The sequence below is a fragment of the Megascapheus bottae genome, chromosome 1, assembly GCF_031878675.1.
Source record: "Megascapheus bottae isolate mThoBot1 chromosome 1, mThoBot2.hap1, whole genome shotgun sequence".
Classification (NCBI taxonomy): domain Eukaryota; kingdom Metazoa; phylum Chordata; class Mammalia; order Rodentia; family Geomyidae; genus Megascapheus; species Megascapheus bottae.
Window position 1 is genome coordinate 22,215,551 of NC_143509.1, and position 21,434 is coordinate 22,236,984.

At 38.6% G+C, this 21,434-nt stretch overlaps 1 pseudogene; it reads left to right on the forward strand.

Moving 5' to 3' along the window:
• Nucleotides 1-21,434, forward strand: part of LOC150068502 (uncharacterized) — a 473,749-nt pseudogene that overhangs the window by 51,007 nt on the left and 401,308 nt on the right.

The window sequence follows — 21,434 nt, forward strand, 5'->3', positions numbered from 1 at the left end:
CTTAGAGAAATCATTGTAGATTAAAACAAGAAATAAAGATTTGCATTTATAAGACATTAATGATGGTTCTGAAAATCGAAGAACCATTTAGTGCTGGGAGAAATAAATACAAATTGTAACATCTCTCTGATGGAGTTGTGTTTAGATTGCTTCTGGTGATAAACCATCTATAATAATATAAATCAAGAGCTGGTGTTTGCCATAAATTTGCAATGTTTAGCATAATTTTCGTTTGCACTCCATACTAAAGTGACACCAAGAAATATGAGATTAATAGTTAGTTATTAAGTGAAAATGGCTTTCATGTCTGTAGTCATTTTTAGAAGTGGTTACGTGTAATTCATTTAGGGAGCAGAGAAAATTAATTTACAGCTGTGGAGGAATCTAGCACATTAGAACCAAAAGGGAAGTGTCACACAGTAATAAACTTTGGAAACATAAAAGTGGGTTTAGTTTTAACTCCTCATTTTGTCTTCTTAGGTAAAATGCTCTCAGGTCACCATACTTTCATTTGTTGACTTTAGAATGTTACACTAATAGTGTAAGGTACCAAAATGTTGGTGCTATTCTCCAATAGCTTTGGAGATCACAAGCTTATCTGCTCTTAATGGGAGAAAGGGCCAGGCAGCAGTTGGTGGCAGTGTGGTGCCTTTTATTAATTTTAATTAGTGTTTTCATTAGAAAGTGTCATATTTGATTCTGATTTTTTTTAAAAATGGCACATAATCTACTTTAATTTATTTCACCATGCTGCAAATCAGTAGAGAGGTGCAAGTTAAATTCTAAAGGTAATTTTTCTATGAGAAATTTCACCTTAGAGTTTCTTTTTTTTTTCTTTCTTTTTTCCTTTTGGTGGCTCTGGGAAGTTGAACTCACAGCCCAGGTCCACACAAGACTTGAGCCATACTTGCAGCCCTTTTGCTTTTATTATTTTCTCATCAAGTTTCACTTTTATGCCTGAGCAGGCCTGGAGTGTGATTTTCCTGTTTTATGTTCCCTGCTTAGCTGGGATGGCAGACATGGTCTGTCACACTCCGGTTTTATTTGTTGAATAGAATGCCTGCATTGGCAGACACTATAGAATGAATTGTGAAAGGTAAAAATTAAAGGCATCTGGCCAAAATGCTATTAAAAATCATATTTTCAGGGGCTGGGAGTTTGGCCTAGTGGTACAGTGCTTGCCTAGCATGCACAAAGACCCGTGTTCAATTCCTCAGTACCACATACATAGAAAAAAGCTGGAAGTGGTGCTGAGGCTCAACTGGTAGAGCTCTAGCCTTGAGAAAGTTCAAAGACAGTGCTCAGGCTCTGAGCTTAAGCCCAGGACTAGCAAAAAAATATATTTTCAGAACTTCTTAAAATATAATCAAAGAAAGATGGAATATTTTAATGCATAATAACCACAATACATTAGACAACTTGAAAGTAGATCTGTAGGTAAATCAGAAAAAGGTGGAAAAAAGCCAGGCAATTGTGAGTTTGGATGCAATGGGGTCTTGTTAAACTTTGATTCTACATTCTGGAAAGAAAAGTCAGATCGAAGAAGGGATGAAGACTAATTATCTGGAGGTGAACAATAGAATTTTAAAGACAAACACAGAACATGAAGGAGGAACCATTTTTCCCCATCTCTGATATTCTTCACTTCCCCAAATTCCAGGAAGCTGATACCAGTTTTGGACTGAGCAGCGGTGTGAAGCATTGGAAGTAAACCTACCATCAAGGATTGCTGGCTGACAGTATATCACTGCATTCTGGAATATTATAAAACTACGTTTCCTTTTTAGTTTTTGTTTTCCTAAGGACTAAATTAGATTAATCCCTCATCCCCATATAGCATGATTCCTGCAGTACATGCTAGGTAATTCCAAAGCCACTTTGATTTGTTCACTTCTTCTTGCTTAGTTTAAAAACTAATTTTCAAAATCTGCCACCTTCTTTTGACCACAACAAGGCAGAACTCTTATCCTAGTAGTTTGAAAGGTATAAGAGGACAAAGGCTCAAACTTCTTTAGCTGGATTGTGTGATGACTCAAGGCAACGGCCCTGGGAAAAATCAGGGGGCAAGGGGAGGATGGGCAAATCAAATACTAATTTATATAAAAGTCCAAACATGAAGGAAGTCATGGGAAATACTTTCAGTGATACCCATACTATTCTGTACTCCTTCAGGATAATCCCCAGACTCTGACTGAGGCCAGTCAGCCAGGGAAGAAGCAGGCTTCATGCTCAGTGTCTTTCCTTAACACTCCTGGGAAAAATGTGTTAGCATAACAGAATGGCTGGATTTCCAGCTTTGAAGAACGTGAGGAAGGAGGTGGCTCACAGCTTTGTGGTGGCTTTCTTTGGAATGTGAGTGTAGCTGATATCTTTTGTTTTTAGGAGTACTCTTTTGCTGCAATTCTAAAACATTAAGAAAGTCTGTCTTCAAAAATCCTGTTAGCCAGTGAGGTGAAGAGAGAGCAAAAGAGAGCATTAGAGTGACACACAAAGAGAGATAGTCTGAGGAGACTATAGATAGAGGCTTTCCAGTGAAAGAGTTTGCAAACACGAGTCTGAAAGAAAGAAAGAAATAGGTCCAAAGGAAAGCAGTTATGAAAACTACTGACCAGACTATCAATTGTTTGAGCAATTCTCAAGCTGATGAATCAACTCCCAACTGTCTGATTCTCAAATCAAAATTATGCACGTTAGTTAATTCTTAAAAGAAACAAAGAAAGCATATGTATATTAAATCTGAGATCTATTTATTATAAGACAGATGAATAGCGAACTGGCAAAATAAATTTGTTGATTTAATTAATCACCGACTTAAAGGTCTCTATTTTACTGTCATTTGGACAACATACTACTTTTTTTGTCGATCATGGGGCTTGAACTCAGGGCTTGGGTGCTGTCCCTGAGCTTTTTGGCTGAAAGCTAGCAGTATACCACCCAGAACCACAGTTCCACTTCTGGTTTTCTGGTGGTTAATTGGAGATAAGACTCTCATGGACCTTCTTCCACAGGCTGAGATTTCAGCCTCCTGAGGTGGCTAAGATTACAAGCATAAGCCCCCCCCAAACCCCCGCCACAGTACTAAGCTACATTTTTTTTTTGTTTTGAAGAATAAACTTAATGAACATTATGTTTCACCTCAATGCCAATGGACCGTCCTGCGATTGAATCCTGAAACTTCTGGGCCATCACGACAGACCCTGCAGGTACAGGACCAGGTCACCCACAAGGCTTCACTTCCAATGACATGTCTCAGAGAGTTCCCCAGCTACCCCTGCCTCTCACCATCTTGCTAGGAATTTGGTGTCTTCTACCATCTCTCAGGCCTCTTCATTTTATGACTTGGAGTCTTCAGGAAGACACTGGGCATGATGGCAGGCATGCCGTGATCAGTACAAGTGAAGATGCACCATGCCCACTCTCTCTCCATGTGGTCAGAGTACAGCAACCTTCCCAGCACACCAGTGGTTCAGGGTCTAGAAGGAACTATGGGGTTTCATTATATAAGCAAGATGGATTGAATCATTGATTGATGTTTGAACTCAGTCTTCTTACCTCTAATTATAAGCTTCATTTTCTGGGTGAGAAGAGCCCTCGTGAGGGCTACAGAAGTCTTGTCATGACTAAGGCCAATTACTATGAACCTAGGAAAGAACTGAAATCTCCATTACATCCCAATGACTAACTCTGAATACTATTCTAACAAAATACAAGTATGAGCTATAAAGGACATCATGAAACTATTAGAATCGCAATTCAGAAATAATGATATAATGCAAATATATTCATATATAAGTTACACATGTGTATATAGACATACAGAGGAGACATACAGACATATAAATATGTCTCTATATACCTATATATAAATATATATGTGTGTGTATGTGTGTATGTGCATCTGTATACCTGTATATGTTTCTTTACCCTTGAAATAATATACATTAATAAATTAGATTTTATATTTCAGGTATACACAGTTAAAAGAATGTATAGCAAGATTTAAATAATAGCACAAGACCTAGATAAGGAAATGTCAATCAAAAGTTAGTAGAAAACATTTAACGTTGGATAAATACAATTTAAAGTAAAAAGCCAGTGTAAAACACATAATGATTGCTTAGTAAGAACACTACAAAATGATAGAAAGAACGATTAAGTGTACACAGTAATTACCAACTTGCATACCCTTAAGGAAATACCCGCAAATATATAAAGAACTAAAATTAGCCGCAACTATATACAAAACTGAAATTCACAGATTTATAAACCAGTGTTCAAAATTGACTAGTGGGAAATTTAAATAAACATCTTTCAGAATCCCAAATAGAGAAAAATATTTAGCAAATATAGAGAGTTAGGAATGAAATATATAAGCTCAACTATGTCTCTATGTGTGTATGTACATGGACTCATCTAGTCATGCAACTGCTAACAAAAATACATATCAAGTACAAATGCATACAAAACCTTTAAACAGTTGCACAAATTTTTCCACAGGCAAAGTGATGGGTATGTATTGATACTGCACATTGACTCAAGGTCTTTTATTGCTGCATGTGTTGCCACTGGAGTCACACCATCATCCCTTTAGTTATTTTTCCAACTGGATCTCATATGTATGGTTGGGCTCACTTGAATAGCCATCCTTTTCTGCATGTTTTCTAGAGTAGCTGAGATGACAGACACGTGATGCCTCATCCAGTTTTTATTGGATTAGACAGGATATTGAGAAAATATTCTCAGGGCTAGTGGCAAAATGCCCTCTCCTGATCTCTGCTTTGGAGTAGTTAGGATAAATACATGTGAGCCAAAGCACCCAGCCAATAGATATCTTTATAGTCACAGAATTTGAAGCATCGTCGCATAGACTATGGACTTTGACATCTGTATAGTTTAATTAGAAATCAATAATGGCCAGGGTTTCTATGAGTTGAGATGAATTTCTTTCTTCTACCAACTTAGATAAGAATGAGCTGTGAATTAACAGGCATAAATTAATAGAAGAGTTTGTCATGCACGCAGCTAGGATAACCTATAGGGAATAGTTTACACAACAGCTTAGTAAGGGTGGCATTTAGGTCTTTGAAAGATGGAAATCTCTAATGAAGCTTGTTTAAATAGATTCTTTTTTTCATATTTTTTCTTTATTAACATTGATTTTTACATCATATTTTAAATGGCAGGTTTAACAAAAGAGTGTTCAAGAAGGGAATCTCTATTTACAATCACTGGGACTTAGTATTTAGAACTTAATCAAAATTAGGCTGTGTTTGCATGTCATAGAAACATTAATTTTAGAAAATAAAACATTATGTCTATAGAGTCATAGGTTTTTATGTCTATATAGTTACGTTTATATTTCCATTACCATGTCCATAGCATTGGGTATGCAGATATTGAGTCCTTGCTCTTGTATTCTTTGGATTTAATAGCCACATATTAAGGATACCATGTGCCTTTTGTTCCTTAGGTCTTGACTTGTCTCACTCAACATGATTCGCTCTAGATTCATCCACTTCCCTGCAAATGCCATTATTTTTTCTTGTCTGTTGGCTATGTAGAATTCCATTGTGTATATATACCACATTTTCTGTATCCATTCATCTGCAGTGGGGCATCTGGATTGTTTCCATCGCCTGGCTATTGTGAATAGTGCAGAGATGAACATAGCTGAGCAGGTGTCCTTATAATATCTTGGGTATGATGTTCAGGATAGATGCCCAGAAGTGGTATGGCGGGATCATAGGGAAGTTCTATTTTCAGTTCTTTAAGAAACCTCCACACTGCTTTCCAGAGTGGCTGAACTAGTCTACATTCCCACCAGCAGTGTAGTAGGGTTCCTTTATCTCCACAACTCCACCAGCCACCAGCAACTGTCATTGTCTAAGTTCAAAATCTTAGCCATTCATGTTGGGGTAAGGTGGTATCTTAGGGTTGTTTTTATTTGCATTTCCTTTATGACCATAGATGATGAACATTTTCTCATATGATTTTCTGCCATTTTAGTCTCTTCTTCTGATAAGTCTCTCTTTAGTTCTCTTGCCCATTTAGTGAATGGTTTATTGGGTTTGGGGTGGGGGGATTAATTTCTTGAGTTCCCTGTAGATACTGGATATTAAGCATTTGTCAGACGTATTATTGGTGAATATCCTTTCCCAGTTGGTTGGCTGTCTCTCTACTTTTGCGAATATGTTTTTATCTGTATACAGAAACTTTTTATTTTTAGGTAGTCCCATTTATTATTGAGTCTCTCTCCTATCTGTTGTGACCCTGGGATTCTGTTCAGGAATCTTTTGCCTGTGACTATGAGTTCCAGTGTCTCTCCTACTTTATCATGTAGCGGTTTCACGGTTTCCGGTCTGACGTTGAGGTCTTGGATCCACTTTGAGTTAACACTTATGCATGGCGGAACGCTAGGGTCAATTTTTAGTTTTCTGCATTTGGCTGCCCAGTTTTGCCAGCACCAATAATTGAATAGACTGTGTTTGTTCCACTGTATATCTTTGGCTCCTTTGTCAAATACAAGTTGCCTATAGGTATGTGGTTCTATTTCTGGGTCTTCTATTCTGTTCCACTGAGCTTCTGGTCTATTTTTGTGTCAGTACCAAGCAGTTTTTGTTATTATGGCTCTATAGTAGAGTTTGAAGTCTGGAATTGTAATACCTCCCGCATTGCTCTTTTTGCCTAGAATTGTTTGGGCTATTCTAAGTCTTTTCTTGTTCCATATGAATCTTTGAATTATATCTTCTATTTCTGTAAAGAATGTGTTTGGGATTTTTGATGGGGATTGCATTGAATTTGCATATCAATTTTGGTAGTATAGCCATTTTCACTATGTTGGTTCTCCCTAACCATGAGCATGGGATGTCTTTCCATTTCCTAGTGTCCTCTTTAATTTCTTTTGTTAGACTTTTGTAGTTTTCATTGAATAATTCCTTTACTTCTTTGGTTAAGTATATTCCTAAGTATTTTATTCTTTTGGGGGCTATTGCAAATGGGATCATTTTCTTGATTTGGCCTTCTGTTTTTGTATTGTTAGTGACAAGAATGCTACTGACTTCTGAAGGTTAATTTTGTATCCTGCCACTAGAAGTTTGGGAGTGGAGTTTGTTGGGTCACTCAAGTAGAGGATCCTGTCATCTACGAATAGGGATAGTTTAATTTCTTCTTTCCCTATGTGGATCTTGCCTTATTGCTCTGGCTAAGGGTTCCAGCAGTATATTGAAGAGAAGTGGACAGAGTGGGCATCCCCATCTAGTTCCTGATTTTAAGGTGAATGGGTACAGTCTTTTACCATTTAGTATAATACTGGCTGCAGGTTTTTCATATATGGCTTTAACTATTTTGAGGAATGTACCTGTTATTCCTATTTTTTCTAGAGCTTTCAATATGGATGGATGTTGGATTTTGTCAAATGCCTTCTCCGCGTCCAAAGAAATTATCATATGATTCTAATCCTTAGCTCTATTAATATGATGTATTACATTGATTGATTTGCGAATGTTAAACCAGCCTTGTATCTGTGGGATGAAGCCTACTTGATCATAGTGTATGATTTTTTTAATTAGTTTCTGGATTCTGTTGGCTAATATTTTATTGAGGAGTTTTGTGTCTGTGTTCATTAGAGAGATAGGTCTGTAGTTTTCTTTTTTTGTTGGGTCTTTCCCTGATTTGGGGATGAGAGTAATATTAGCTTCATAAAATGAGTTTGGTATTGCTCCTTCTGTTTCTATTTCTCGGAAGAGTTTCAAGAGTATAGGTGTTATTTCATCTTTAAACGTCTTGTAGAATTCCGCAGTGAAACCATCTGGACTTGGGCTCTTTTTGGTTGACATTTCCCTGATTGCTTCCACAATTTCATTGTAAGATATTGCTTCATTCAGTTTGTTTACCTCATCGATATTCAGTGTGGGTAGCCTATATTTATTTAAGAAATCATCTATTTCTACTGGATTTTCTTGTTTCTTTGAATATAGACCCTGGTAGTACTTATTCATTATGGACTGAATTTCTTGGAAATCAGTTGTGATTGTTCCCGTGGGGTCTCTAATCTTATTTATTTGAGTCTCACCTCTCCTCTTTTTGATTAATCTTGCCAGGGGTCTGTCTATTTTGTTGACTCTTTCAAAGAACCAATTTTTTGATTTATCAATTTTTTGTATAGTAGATCTTATTTCAATCTCTGATATTTCTGATTTTATTTTTGTTATTTCTGTCTGTCTAGTTGTTTTAGAATTAACTTTTTCTTGCTTCTCTAGGTGTTTCAAGTTTTTTTTTAGATTATTTACATGCTCTTCTTCTGTCTTTTTAATATGCGCTCCTAGTGCGATAAATTTGCCTCTTAGAACTGCCTTTGCTGTGTCCCAGAAGTTCATTTGTGATGCTTCTTGATTATCATTACATTTAAGGAAGTTTTTAATTTCTTTTCTGATCTGATCTGTTACCCAGGAGTTATTCAGAAGTGTATTGTTCAGTTTCCAAGTGATTGAATGTTTTTTTTGACTTTGACTGCATTGTTCAGAATTAGTCTGACTCTATTGTGGTCTGATAGAATGCATGGGATTATATCAGTCCTCTTGTGTCTGCTTAGGTTTTCTGTATGAGCTATTATATGATCAATTTTGGAGTGTGTTCCATGTGCTGCTGAGAAAAATGTCAAAAGTTTCGCCGTTAGGTGAAAGACTCTGTGTATATCTGTTAAGCCCAGCTGGGCTATGGTGTCATTTAAGTCGATGGCGTCTTTGCTTAACTTTTGTTGAGTTGACCTGTCGTTTGTTGAGAGTGGTGTATTGAGGTCTCCCACTATGATTGTGTTTGAGTCTATCTTGTTCTGTAATTCTAAGAGAGTTTGACGAATTTGGGTGCTCCCGTGTTGAGGGGAGTAAATGTTTATAATTGTAATATTATGGACATGGATTGTACCCTTTACTAATATGTAATGGCCATCTTTATCTTTATGTACTGATTTTACTGAGAAGTTAATTTTGTCGGAGATTAAGATTGCTACTCCTGCTTTTTTGCATGGTGCATTGGAGTGGCAAATTCATTTCCATCCTTTCACTTGGAATTTGTTTCTGTGTTTGGCGGTGAGGTGAGCCTCTTGGAGGCAACATATGGATGGGTGGTATTTCTTAATCCAGTCTGCTGCTCTGTGTCTTTTGATTGGATCGTTCACATTTAGGGAAATTATGGAGAAGTGGTCAATGTCCATTTTCATTATTTATTTTTACTTCTAGGTTTCTTTCTCTCTCTCTTTTTCCCCCCTTTTGTGTTTAGTGAATTATAGATATTTGCTTCTTGATGGGGGTTCCTGATGTTTTACAATTTGTTCTCGATTAATTAATTTTTTTGTAACGCTGGTTTAGTGTGCACGTATTCATAAAGCTTCTCTTTGGAGTGAAATATTATTGTTTCTCCCTCAAATGTAAATGCTATTTTTGCTGGATATATCAGTCTGGAATGGCAGTTGTTGGTCTTCAGGACATCAAGCTTTTTCCAAGCTTTTCTTGTATTTAGGGTTTGCGTGGAAAGATCTGCTGTAATTTGAATTTTTTTCCCATTATACTATAGCTCTTTCTTTGTGCAGCATTTAAGATAAATTCCTTGGTATTTTGGTCTAGTGTCTTTACTATGATGTCTAGATGAGTTCCTTCTAGGATCTTGCCTGTTTGGAGTCCTGAAACCTTCAATAATGTGAGTATTTTCCCTTTTGAGGTTGGGAAAATTCTCTGCTATGATTTTGGTGAAATTCGGCCCCCTCATCAATCCCTATTATATGAAGGTTAGACTTCTTTGCTGCATCTCCCAGGTCCTGGAGTTCTCTCTGGCGGATTCTGACTAATCTTTGCAAGATGGTGATTCTCTGTTCCAGCTGTTGTGTTTTCTCTTCTGTTCCTGATGTTCTGTTCTCCATCTCAGTCAATCTGCTGTTTAATGCCCCCATTTTTGCTTCAAGTGTGGACACTGAGCTGATCAAGTCTGCTGAGAGACTATTGAACTTTTCTTCCACTGCTCTTTTGAATTCGAAGAGTTCCTTGGAAATTTCTTGCTTTTGTTTTTGGAATTCAGCCTTCATTTCAAAATCATCTCCTTGATTTGAGTCATATTTTGTGTCTCTTCAGATGCCATTTCTTGGGATGGTGACATCTCTCTCACCCTTCCGCTCTTGTTTCCTTCTGGGCTTTGTGTGGGACTTTGATTATTTATGTATGTCGTAATTTGTCTTTGTGCTCTTCTAGGCATGAAGAACTGTTGTATTAGGTTCACTCTGTGGTCGGTAGGTGGCGGTCTTTACTTGGATTCTGGGAATCTGTGTATACCTGTGGTTCTCAGCAAAATTGATTCTGCTGCTGACTAGGTCAGAGTTTGCAGTTTTTGCAGGTGTTTGGCCTATTCCCAGAGGCTGTGTGCTGCTGCACGACTAGCTCTCAGCCCAACCAGTGGCCTCACAGTGGGCCGTGGGATGGGTGTGCACGCTTCAGTCTCAGCGCACTGGGCGAATGGTTGGTTTTCCTGCACTGTTTCCAGGGTTGGGCCCCCAGCCAAGGGTCTGGAGTTTAGGGGTTTCCAGGAGCTCTCAGCTGGAGCAGCTGGTTTCTGCTCTGTTCCCAGGGGCGGGGCCCAGCCGAGGACATGGGCTCCAAGGGCGGAGCTGCGCCTTTCTGATTCTCAGAGTGTGAGTTTGGCTACTGGTCTGCCCTTCAGTTCCCTGCTTTGTTTCCGCCACTTTGGCCAGAGACTGTGACTGTAGGAGGCCCCTTGGCGCTGTCTTGCTGGGGATTCCCAGCTGGAGGGTGCCCGGCTCAAGATTTGAGGGGGACAGATGCTGGCCCCTTGACCCCCGCACACCCCACCCGCTTTTGGAAGGCAGGGTCTCAGCGCCCCCCACTCTCCAGATCCAGTGGCCTGGAAGATGAACCTGTTGGGCGGGAGAGCTGTGACACCTCTACCCTCTTTGGTGAGGTGCTGGGTCTTAGCTGCCGCCCACCTGTCAGTCTCCAGTCCGAGACCTGGGGGAGGAGGCTGTTGGGCAGGTGGGGGCTGGGACACCTCCGCCTCCCTTGGTGGGGTTCTGGGTCTTAGCACCCACCCGCCTGTCAGTCTCCAGTCAATGGGGGAGGGGGCTGTTGAGGGAAGGGACAGGGTTCTAAATTCCTTGCCCCCCTGCACTTGCCAGTCTTTCTTGGGCGGGGTGAAGGGGTCTGAGTTAAGTTCTATAGCTCGCCACCAGCTCTGCTTTCCCGATGGGTTTGGGGACCCAGTGGGCTACCCGCTGGGCTACTCACTCCTCTGCATTTGGCTGTGGGCTGCTCGGCAGTATTGGAGAATCATTCACTGCCTTCGGATCTCAGCGGCGGCCTGTGCTCTGCGTCTGGCTTCTGCTGCTGGCCGGGTCTATGCTGGTTTCTGTGGTGGTCGGGCTGCCCGGCCGGGCGCCCTCTGCAGCTGCTTCCCTCACTTGGAGCCGGCAGCGAGGGGTGGTGGAGGGGTCCTCGCATTTCGAATTCTTTGAGAAAGTTGGATGTAAGCTTTATCTGGATTTATTTTCTGGTTTGAGTCCTTCTCTGTTGCTTCTTGAGTTTGTTGTTGTGGATTTCTTAAGGTAGTTGGCTCGTGGGATTCCCTGGTTCTCTCTTTTTGTGGGAAAGAGCTAGGCAACGTCCCTTATTGTCTTGGTGCCATCTTCCTCTACAGATCTAAATAGATTCTTTTTGAAATGTCCTTCTCCCAAGGTTAGGCGCTTTCCTGGCTGCAGACTTCAGGGAGTTGGGAAGGTAATGAAGGTGATTTTATCACACTTGATTTAGCAAGCTTTGCCATAGTCACTATCAGAGATCTATCTTCAGATCCTGGACATAGGAGATATATCCAAAAAATCAGAACCATAAAAGTCTCCATTGTCTGCTGGGCACTGAGAATAAGATCAAAGCTGTTTGGCCCGGAAACTCTGCCTACCTCACCGAGTGGCCTGTTCTTTCTGATTCTTCAGACATCAAATAGCTGACTCAATTTCTTCTGCCTAAATGACTCCCAATGGGCACTTTCATGGCTGGCTTCTCTTCATTCTTCCCAAAGTCAATTGTCATTGAAACCTTTCCTAATAAATACTTCTAAGTATGAATGAGCCTTTCTCTTTTTAATTTTCTTCCATCTTAAACACATCACCTACTGTATCTACTTAGCTGCTTGCTGTCTCTTCTATTTGGATTATCTGTAGAGAATATGGCTGCACTTTTGTTTGCATCACTTGGAACTGAACATTCCAGGACCCTGCTACCCAAGCCTCTTCATTCTTCCCATACCAACTTCTCTTTGTCTCTTCTGGAGGACTCTGGTTTCTGGAAGCTGACCTGTTTGTCTCTGCTTTGGGTGCGAACTATTATGGAGTGAACAGTTTTCAACCAATCATTGACAGAAATAATCCAGATTCCTCTTGGAAGGCTGTTATCCTGTGTTGACTAGCTGGATAAGCCATCTTTTGCCAACTAACTCTTTTTCAGTCTCCCTTCATCACTACTGGTCTGTGTTTTATGTGCCTCTCAAGAAAACTCCATCTCCTCCAAAACCTTATTTGAAAGACTGCATCTGACACAATCCTTTATGCTTGGAGTTTCACAATAAATAGCTTTTTAAAATGGATGAGTGCGTGGATGGATGGATGGAGAAGAAGTTGAAAAGTGGAGTCCAAATTGGGGTGATATGTAACCTTTTAAACTACTGACAGCAGACTATTAAATTTGCTGTGAGCTCAATCTGTTTAGGGCTGGACTGGCTCACAGAACACAGATACTTATACCAAAGCATGCTGATGGCAGTTCATACAAAATCTAACATGGGATTTTTTTTGTTGTTAATTTATTTTTAATGTGCTCTACGTAGTTCAAGGGATTTCAGTTTAGCATGTCCGTTTCTGAGCACAGTGCATCTTGGCTGTCTTTCCTTCCATCATTTTCCCCATATCCCCCTAACCCATCCATCCCCTCAAGTTACCCAGTCCTCCCATGGGATTATTTTTAATCTAAGAGTTTCTTTAAGCTGGCTGCCAATTAGTGGATGCCCTAAAAAGATACCATTTTTAAACCTAACATTTTATTATTGTATTTACCTCAAGTATTACAGTGTCCCATGTAAATGTGTAAATAAAGTTCATCCTGAACTTTATTCAATTTAGGTGTGTTTAACAGCCCACATATTCACCTTTCAGAACTGTACATGGAGGTGAGAATTGGGCTATCAGTGAAATCAGATGGTGAGAATTACATCCAGAGAAAGAAGTGACAACAAAGGGAACCAGACACATAGTGTGGGCTGTACTGGCAGACAAGAACAGTGTCATTTTTGTGTCACTGGACATGTTCACAGAACTGTTTAGGAGCTGAGTAGAACCCTTCAAGCTTATTTCGATTTCCAGTGGATTATGAGCACAAAAAGACTAAGCTAGCCTGAACACTTCCTGAGACTTTGAGTAGGGAGACTAAGCTAGACTGACCATGAACCTCAGGAAGGTAGGAATATCAAGTCCAAATCATCTTACTCCTTCCAGTGGGGTCAGTTCATGGCTTATCAGTGAGTCAGTGACAGTATGAAGTGGGTGGCACAACTTACTGTGATGATTTCTAGTATCTAGTGTGACATAGGTTGCATTAGAAATTCATCTTGCATTAAAAGCATTCTTCCAATTACCAGAGACTACAAGATATTAATTCTTGGAACCTGATTATCATTACCTTTTAAATTTAAACATTTAAAAATCAAAATCAGTGCATCTTAAATCTATAAATCGGAACAAACTTTCTATAAAGGGATGTTAGTATCGAGGTGGGAAAATATTTGTGTTTAAACAAGTGGTACATTTGCAATTCAATTACAAGTATAAAGACTGAAAATATTGTTCAGAAATAATTTCCTGTGGATGAATGGATAGAGAAAATGTAGTATACATACATAGTGGATTTTTGTTCACCTGTTAGAAAGAACGATATTGTACCATTTGTAAAGAGGTGGAAAGACCTGGAAAAAATTATGTTAAGTCAGGCCTCAAGAAACAAAAGACCCACGTTTTCCCTTATGTTTGGAAGCTGTATTTAGATTAAAATGTTATGAGTAAATGTATTAGGTAATATGCAAAGTGTATGCAAGTCTACTAACTAAAATAGGGTCATTTCAAAGAAAATCTCAAATAGTATAATTCCTTAGAAAGGTAAAATCACAGTCCAGCAAAATAAAACACTAAGAAGTATGTACTCAGAAGGAATTTATAGGGTCAAGGAGCAGGTGGTAAACGAATGAAGAGGAGAGGAAGGGTAGAAGGCAGTCAAGTATTCAATGTATATTCAACTTAACTAAGAAGAGTGAAAGAAGGAGGAGGTAAGCAAAAGATGGATGAGAATGTAGACAATGGTGGCATTAATTAAGATGCATTGTATTCATAAACTACTTTGTTAAGTGGCAACTCCTTTGTACAACTACTTAAAGATAATAACATACAAATAACATGGGAAATAATAAAAAGTCCAAATTTAAGAAAAAAGACATAACTGCTAGGGAAAAATTAAGCTCTTTTGATTGATTTGGCCTCTTTTTTAAAATTTTATTTTTATAAGCTCTAAATAATTGTATAAAGGGGTTTCAGTCCACATGTCACTTTATGAGTGCAATGCATCTTTTTCAATGACACTTCTTCCAATGCCTCCCCTTTTCTTCATGCGTGTTGAGACTTCAACTCTCTGCCTTTTCAAATACAATTTCATTATCTTTAAGTAGCTGTACAAAGGAGTTGCCATTTAACAAGGTAGCATCTTGTTCAATGTCACCACTTTCTTCACTCAACATTCTGATTAAAAAGAAATTTCACTATCAGGGAGAGCTTAATTTGCAGCTGAAGTTTTCCAACCATGTGGGAAATCTGATTTGTATACCCATTTAGATTTTCCTAGCATTGATTCTGACGTTCCTCTTCCTGGTCCTGATATTTACTAAGTATTTTTAATGTTTTATAATAACTACCCATGTATATATATTATGACTTGAATATTTACAAATATTACTTGCATTCTTCTTTTACTTTCTGTATTCATCATGATTGCAAACTTTTTTGAAAATAAAAAAATAAGTGCTTAATATTTTTATAGAAAATATACATATTTCTATGACACAACTGCCTCTTTTCTTTTTTTTTTCTAGGCCAAATGTTTGTGAAGAAGAAGAGCTGATGGTGGTACGACTGGAATGCCCATGTGTGCAAGCCTTCATACACCTGGTCAAGCTCTGGAAATCCGTCTGCACAGGCAGCAGGTTGTGTGCTGGCTAAGAAAGGAGGTAACAAAGCTTTCTGCCATTTTTTTAATGCCATTAAAAAAATCAACATCAAGAACCTTGCTTGCTCCCTAATATATTACCTAGTGCATTTTAGGAAAGAATTATTGCATCACTAATAAAAGGAATATGGCATTCTCCTCAGGATGATTTAGGATGATGCATTTCCCTTCAGAGATAAGGTGCTGTGTTGACTCCACTTCTAGGTCTCATGTATGTGGGAGTATTATGGGTGAGATGCCACTAATTTCCCCTGCTGCCATGAGATATCATTGTAAGTTCAAGATCAGAATGTGGACAGAAACAAGGAATATTGTGTTGGTCTGCTAAATTTAGCAGGCCTTAGATCCTGGATATCTACAGTTGTGAACTAATGCCTGACCTACCTTTGGCCCTCTTGTTACACTTTGAAACCTAGAGCTGCTTTAACTTTATTATGGCCTTTGAATTAGGATTAACTCAGCAGGCTGGGAACAGAGCAGAAAAGCAAGTGTCCACAATGCTTCCTACAAATTCAGGCTTTTTCTTTTTTTTTTCGAAGTTTTAAAATAGTTTCACAAAGCATCTAAGAGCCTCTTGATACAGATAGTTGCTGATGGGCTGAGTGTTATTTAAAGGAATCAAATGGATCTAAATTCAGGACACCCCTAACATTAAAACAAAGTGTTGTTTTAAGTTAATGAAAGATTTCTTGTTTATAAGTATCACTGCCAATTGTAAGCTTGGAATGTTTGCTTATCAATAATTGTTTGCTTTTGTGTATGAGAACAGTAACACAATAGAACTAGGTGAAGTATTGCCAGATGAATTTATAATTTTATATATTTACATATATATGGTTGTGTGTGGTGGTGTGTATGTGTTAGAAGGGCTTGTTAGCTTCAGATTCTTGGCCTAAATTCAGGGTACTAAATGAGATTTAAATCTGAATTTTTCTCTGGTTTTTAATAGCTGTGTGGCCTAGGCAAAATTTCTACATTCATCTGTGTCTCAGTCTATAAAGTTGGAAAAACAATGGTCATACATAGATATTATGGGGAGAAGCTGAAAGCATATTTAACACATTTTGTACAGTGCTTGAAATGCAATGTATTCTTAGTATGTGTTAGTATAATGCAGTGGCAAGAAAGCTTATTTTAAAAGTAATCAGAATGAAAATCATACTTATATGTATGTGATTTATTCATTAGGATGCTTGTTTCTGAGTATCTTTCAATTTAAATTTCTGTACAACTCCCCTCACCCCAGGATTTAATCATTGTCAGAATTAATCTGAAGCAACTAAAGAAAGATATGCTAGTTATTCAGAAATGAGAAAAAAACAAGTATGAATAAGTAAAACAGGTTTTGTATTTTTATCATAAAGAGGTTACTAGCCACACTAAGTAATGCATTCTGGGGCTAACATCTGCTAGGAGTGACAGCCAGGTTGAAACGTGCTTAGAATTTTTGTCACACTTAGAGACATTTTGTTCATATAAAAGCATACAAATTTATACTTCTGTTCCAGTTGGAGAGATACACACAAAAAACATTCGGGTATATTACAAGATGGTGAATAAATAAAAGTTTTAAACAGTGATGCGGCCAAAAAGCTCTGCCTTTTTGTTGTTATTGTTAGTGTTGTTTTTGTGTTTTTGTTTTGTAGCAGTACTGTGCCTTGAATTCTGTTTCTGAGCACTGTCCCTTAACTTTTTCACTCAAAGTTGGTGTTCTATCACTTGAACCACAGCTCCTTTTCTGGTGTTTTGGTGCTTAATTAGAGATAAGAGTCTATGGACTTTATTGTCCAGGCTGACTTTGAACCTTGATCCTCAGATCTCAGCTTCCTGAATAGCCAGGATTACAGGTGTAAGCCACCAGCAACCAGCTCAAGCTCTGTTCTTAAAGGATAAGAAAGAGCAATATACATATACACAGAGGGGAAAGAGAAGTTGGAGGAAATGAAAATTGAAATTATAAACTATTTTTAAAAAATCTCATTGTATCACCAGAAGAAAAATGCAAAAAGAAAAAGAAAAGAAAATTGAAATTAGAGCTGAAGAATAATAGGATTGGCTCAGATAGTGCTCTATTAGAAGCTATGAGAAGAACTACCTCATGAGGAATGTTGGGTTTTCTTGACTCAGACCCCTGTGTTTCTCAGGACTCGGTACTACACTGCATACAAACAGGTGTAGAGCACACAGTAGCAGACGGTCTGCAGGTGCTGTTCTGGCTGAAGCTGATGGAACAACGAACATGGCTGCTTGCACTGTAAGTTGTCATTCTTCCCGTCAAACTCTGTCTTCAGAAGCAGTGGTTTGGCCCATTGCTTCCTTCATATCATGCCTGCCAGGTTGGCAGGTTCAGAGCATTGCCTTGGACTGAATATTCACGCATGACATGTGCAAAAATGCACAAAAAGCCTTTCTGTGGAGAGTTCCTAATGGTAGGTCATGGCTTAGGACCCATGGAAGAGCTGCTTTATAGTCTGTCTCTTGATTTAAAAAGACAGTTGATTTAAAGCCAGGCAGGTTATACCCCAGCGTCCATCTCTCTTTTCTGTTTGCTTCTTTTCCCATATCATCAAATTTGTAATCCGCAGTTGATTCAAAAGTCCGGGGGGAAATCACTGTACTAAATCTAAATGGGATTTCTCAACTTGTACTTATCATGATTAATTGCACAACTCTGGAGGCAGTTTACTTTTGAAGATGAAGTGTGCAGTCCTTTTGCAAACCCCGAGTGGAGGGCATTTCAGAACCCTGGGAAAATGTTTGACAGTACCCAGGAAGCAGAATGAGTGGCATTCTCTACAGTTCCTTCACAGAGGGAGAAATGGCTCTGTTTAGCAACCCTTCTGCCTACATTTTGTGCTTATGGTTATTTCAAGTCACTTACAATGCTTTGGTGTGTTACAGTCACTGGAGTACCATTTATCTCTCCTATTACTTTCTGCCGTAGGGATTTGGTCAACCCTAATGGACTTCTGGTTCTGGAAATACCTTCATAGAGTCAGGCTTCTTCTGGCAAATGGGCAGAGTGTGGACTGGTGCATCTAGGGTCATTGTGTATTTACACGAAGTTCTAGGTCAGGGCAGCTGGCTGGCTTAAGATCAGTGCAAAGATCTGGATACAGTATCACCAGAACTGAGACATGAATTAGTTGCTTGCATTCCCTGCACAGTATATTGTCTCTGGTTAAGTATTAGTGTGTATTCTTCCTATATTGTCTTGGTCATCTTATTTATGCAACTTATTTAGACCAGTCAGTCTCAGATTTGAATGTGGAGGCAAATCAACTGGTAGCCTACACAAAGCCATAATTTAGATTTTGGTTCCACAGGTTCTGGGGTGGGCCTGAGACTGGGCGATTATGACAGCATCCAGGTGATGTGGATGAATTCGAAAAGAATTTAGGGAGCAATGCTCTTGCAATTACAAACGGAGACATGTCTCCACATTAGCCATTGATTTTTCTTCTTACCCTCCTTTCAGATACCCCTGTGGTGGAGAGTCATGTCCATGGAAAGAAATGCTCAGCTGGTGAGGGCCAGAAGTGCCACTGCTCAGAGGGATTTTGAGGGCCCAACTGTGGATATGGTGAGTTCTTCTCTGGTAGGATCATTTCATTATCATTTGGAGCTGTCTGCGCTGCTTTAAGGCACCCGATAAATTAGGTTGATGCAGACAAATGGTAGGGTTATCTCTTTGGGGATTGCTGATCATTTAACAAATGAGCCACTAAGCAGAAACCTAGAGCCTACCACGTAACAGGCATCATAGAATGAGCTTAAGAGTTTGGTTTTAATTATTTACCATATGGAGTTCAAAGGTATGCACCAAATAATCTATTTTGTAAAAGAAAGGAAAGCTGAATAAGAAAACCCCATTCTGACCTCAGATGTTAAAATTTTCAGGGAGCTATGGATTGAAATTGCTGGTACAATGCTCTTCTACAAAATCTCTGTTTTGTGACTAAACAGAATGGATTAGCATGAATTATGCTGTTTGCTAATCATAGTTTCATTCTGTCTATTAAAAAAACAGAAAAATCTTGTATATTATGTTCCTTAAAGTTGCCACATGTGGCAATCCAGTTTTCAATGGTCAATGTCAGACATGTTCATTTATGATGTTTCCAATGTGGGAAGGGTTTGGAATGGCCTTTGATTTTGAGCTTTTCTGCATCCACTATGAAATGGGTGATTTCAAAAGGAATTTTTTGGCGTTTATCTTCTGCTTTGCCTCTCCAGATAATGTGGTTGCATCTGCACTTATCTTTTAGACAAGGGAAAACCAAGTGAAATCAAGCTTACTGGAGTTGGAGGAATAGACCTACAAAGCTTATGAAAATATTACATTTGTTGTCTCCTGATGCTCAGTTTTCTTTCTTTTACCCATTACCTGGATCTTTTTTATTGTTCTTGAATTAAAATTTAGGCTCTTTTCCATAGATCACTTCATAGCATTTCTTATTATCAGTTAACCCCAGATGCCTTTTTCTGAGTTGCTTGTCTTATGTCTTTCTGAACTCAGGTTGCAAGTTAAAATACAAGCAGACTTCCAATCCCAATTCATTATCTGAATATAAAACACTGCTTCTGAAACATATCGTAGGTGCTTTGAGCTCCAAGATATGCCAGTTTTTCTTCTGATTTTAAAGCTACCACGGAAACCACACATGAACCCATGATAAATTATTTTCCTCTGGATGCATTATTTCATATACATGTGCAGTGCTAGTATTCTTGTCTTGATCAGTAACTGTGATGTACAATTGCAGGTGTCAATGTTTCATAAAGAATTAAAAATGATTACTTTACAAATGTATTCTTTTTGTGGGTCATGGGGCTTGAACTCTGGTCCTAGGTACTTTCCCTGAGCTCTTCAGGTCATATGAGATCCTCATATCTCAGCCTCCTGAGTAGCTAGGCTTGTTACAGGTGTGAGCCACAGCATACGGCTACAAATGTGTTTGTTTTGGTAGATCAAAGTAATTAACAAAGTTTCAGCAAAAGGTATTCTCTCAAGAATATAGTTGATGGGGAACATAACCTATTAAGCAGGTTGTCTACACTCTAGCTATTTACCTTGTAGCTAGAGTTTTGTTCTGATTTGTGAGTATGTAATCATTGACCTGATTGATACTATTTCCCATTATTCCCCCTACCTTTCTCTTCTTTTTTCCATATATATACTACGTATATATGTATATTCATAGACATACATACATGCATATATACACACATACATTGTTTCACAATAAAACAATTTTAATGCTTATTTCAAAATATGTAAATAATAGAAAACTATGAAAGGCTAAAAAATTTCAAATCTTTCTCTGGATTTCTGTAGCTCTGTATAAGTAGCTATTAAGGTATTAGTAAATACCTAATATCTCAGGGTATTACTGATCACCATCTCATCAGTTGCTGATGAACATTAGTTTTGTAGTTTTTCTGAATCATATTCCCAGCCATGGAATTGTTGAAGCCAATGCCTATGTGTTTTTAATTTTTTGTTTTCTTTTCATTGAGTGTGCATGAGAGAGAGAGAGAGAGAGAGAGAGAGAGAGAGAGAGAGAGAGAGAGAGAGAGAGAGAGAGAGACACAGAGGAAGAGAGAGAGTAAGAGAGAGAGAGAGAGAGTAAAAGAGACAGAACATGCATGAATACAAACACTGGCTCTAGGGTTTGAACTCAGGGCCTTACATTCCCACTTGTTTTCCTAGCTCAAGATTAGTGCTTTATCACTTGAACCACACCACTAATTCTGTCTGTTTGCTAGTTAACTGGATGTAAGAACCTCAGAGAGGGTTCTGTCTTGGCTATTTTCAAATCTTATCCACAGAGCTCAGCCTCTTTAGGACCTAGGACTATAGACATGAGTCACCAGCCTCTTCAGCCTCTTAATTTTTTTAAAAAAATTTATATCCTTAATGATCGAAGTATTTAAATGATTTGTAAGGATTTTTTAATACAGCAGTTATGGTGATTCCAATTTACTTGATCATAAGGAATTCAAACCTTTGTGAGTTGTATTTACTCACTTATTTATTTATGTTTGTTAGGGGTTTGCAGTCAGGACCTTATGTTTGCTTGCTAAACTGGTGTGCCCTTCTTTAAACAATGTCTC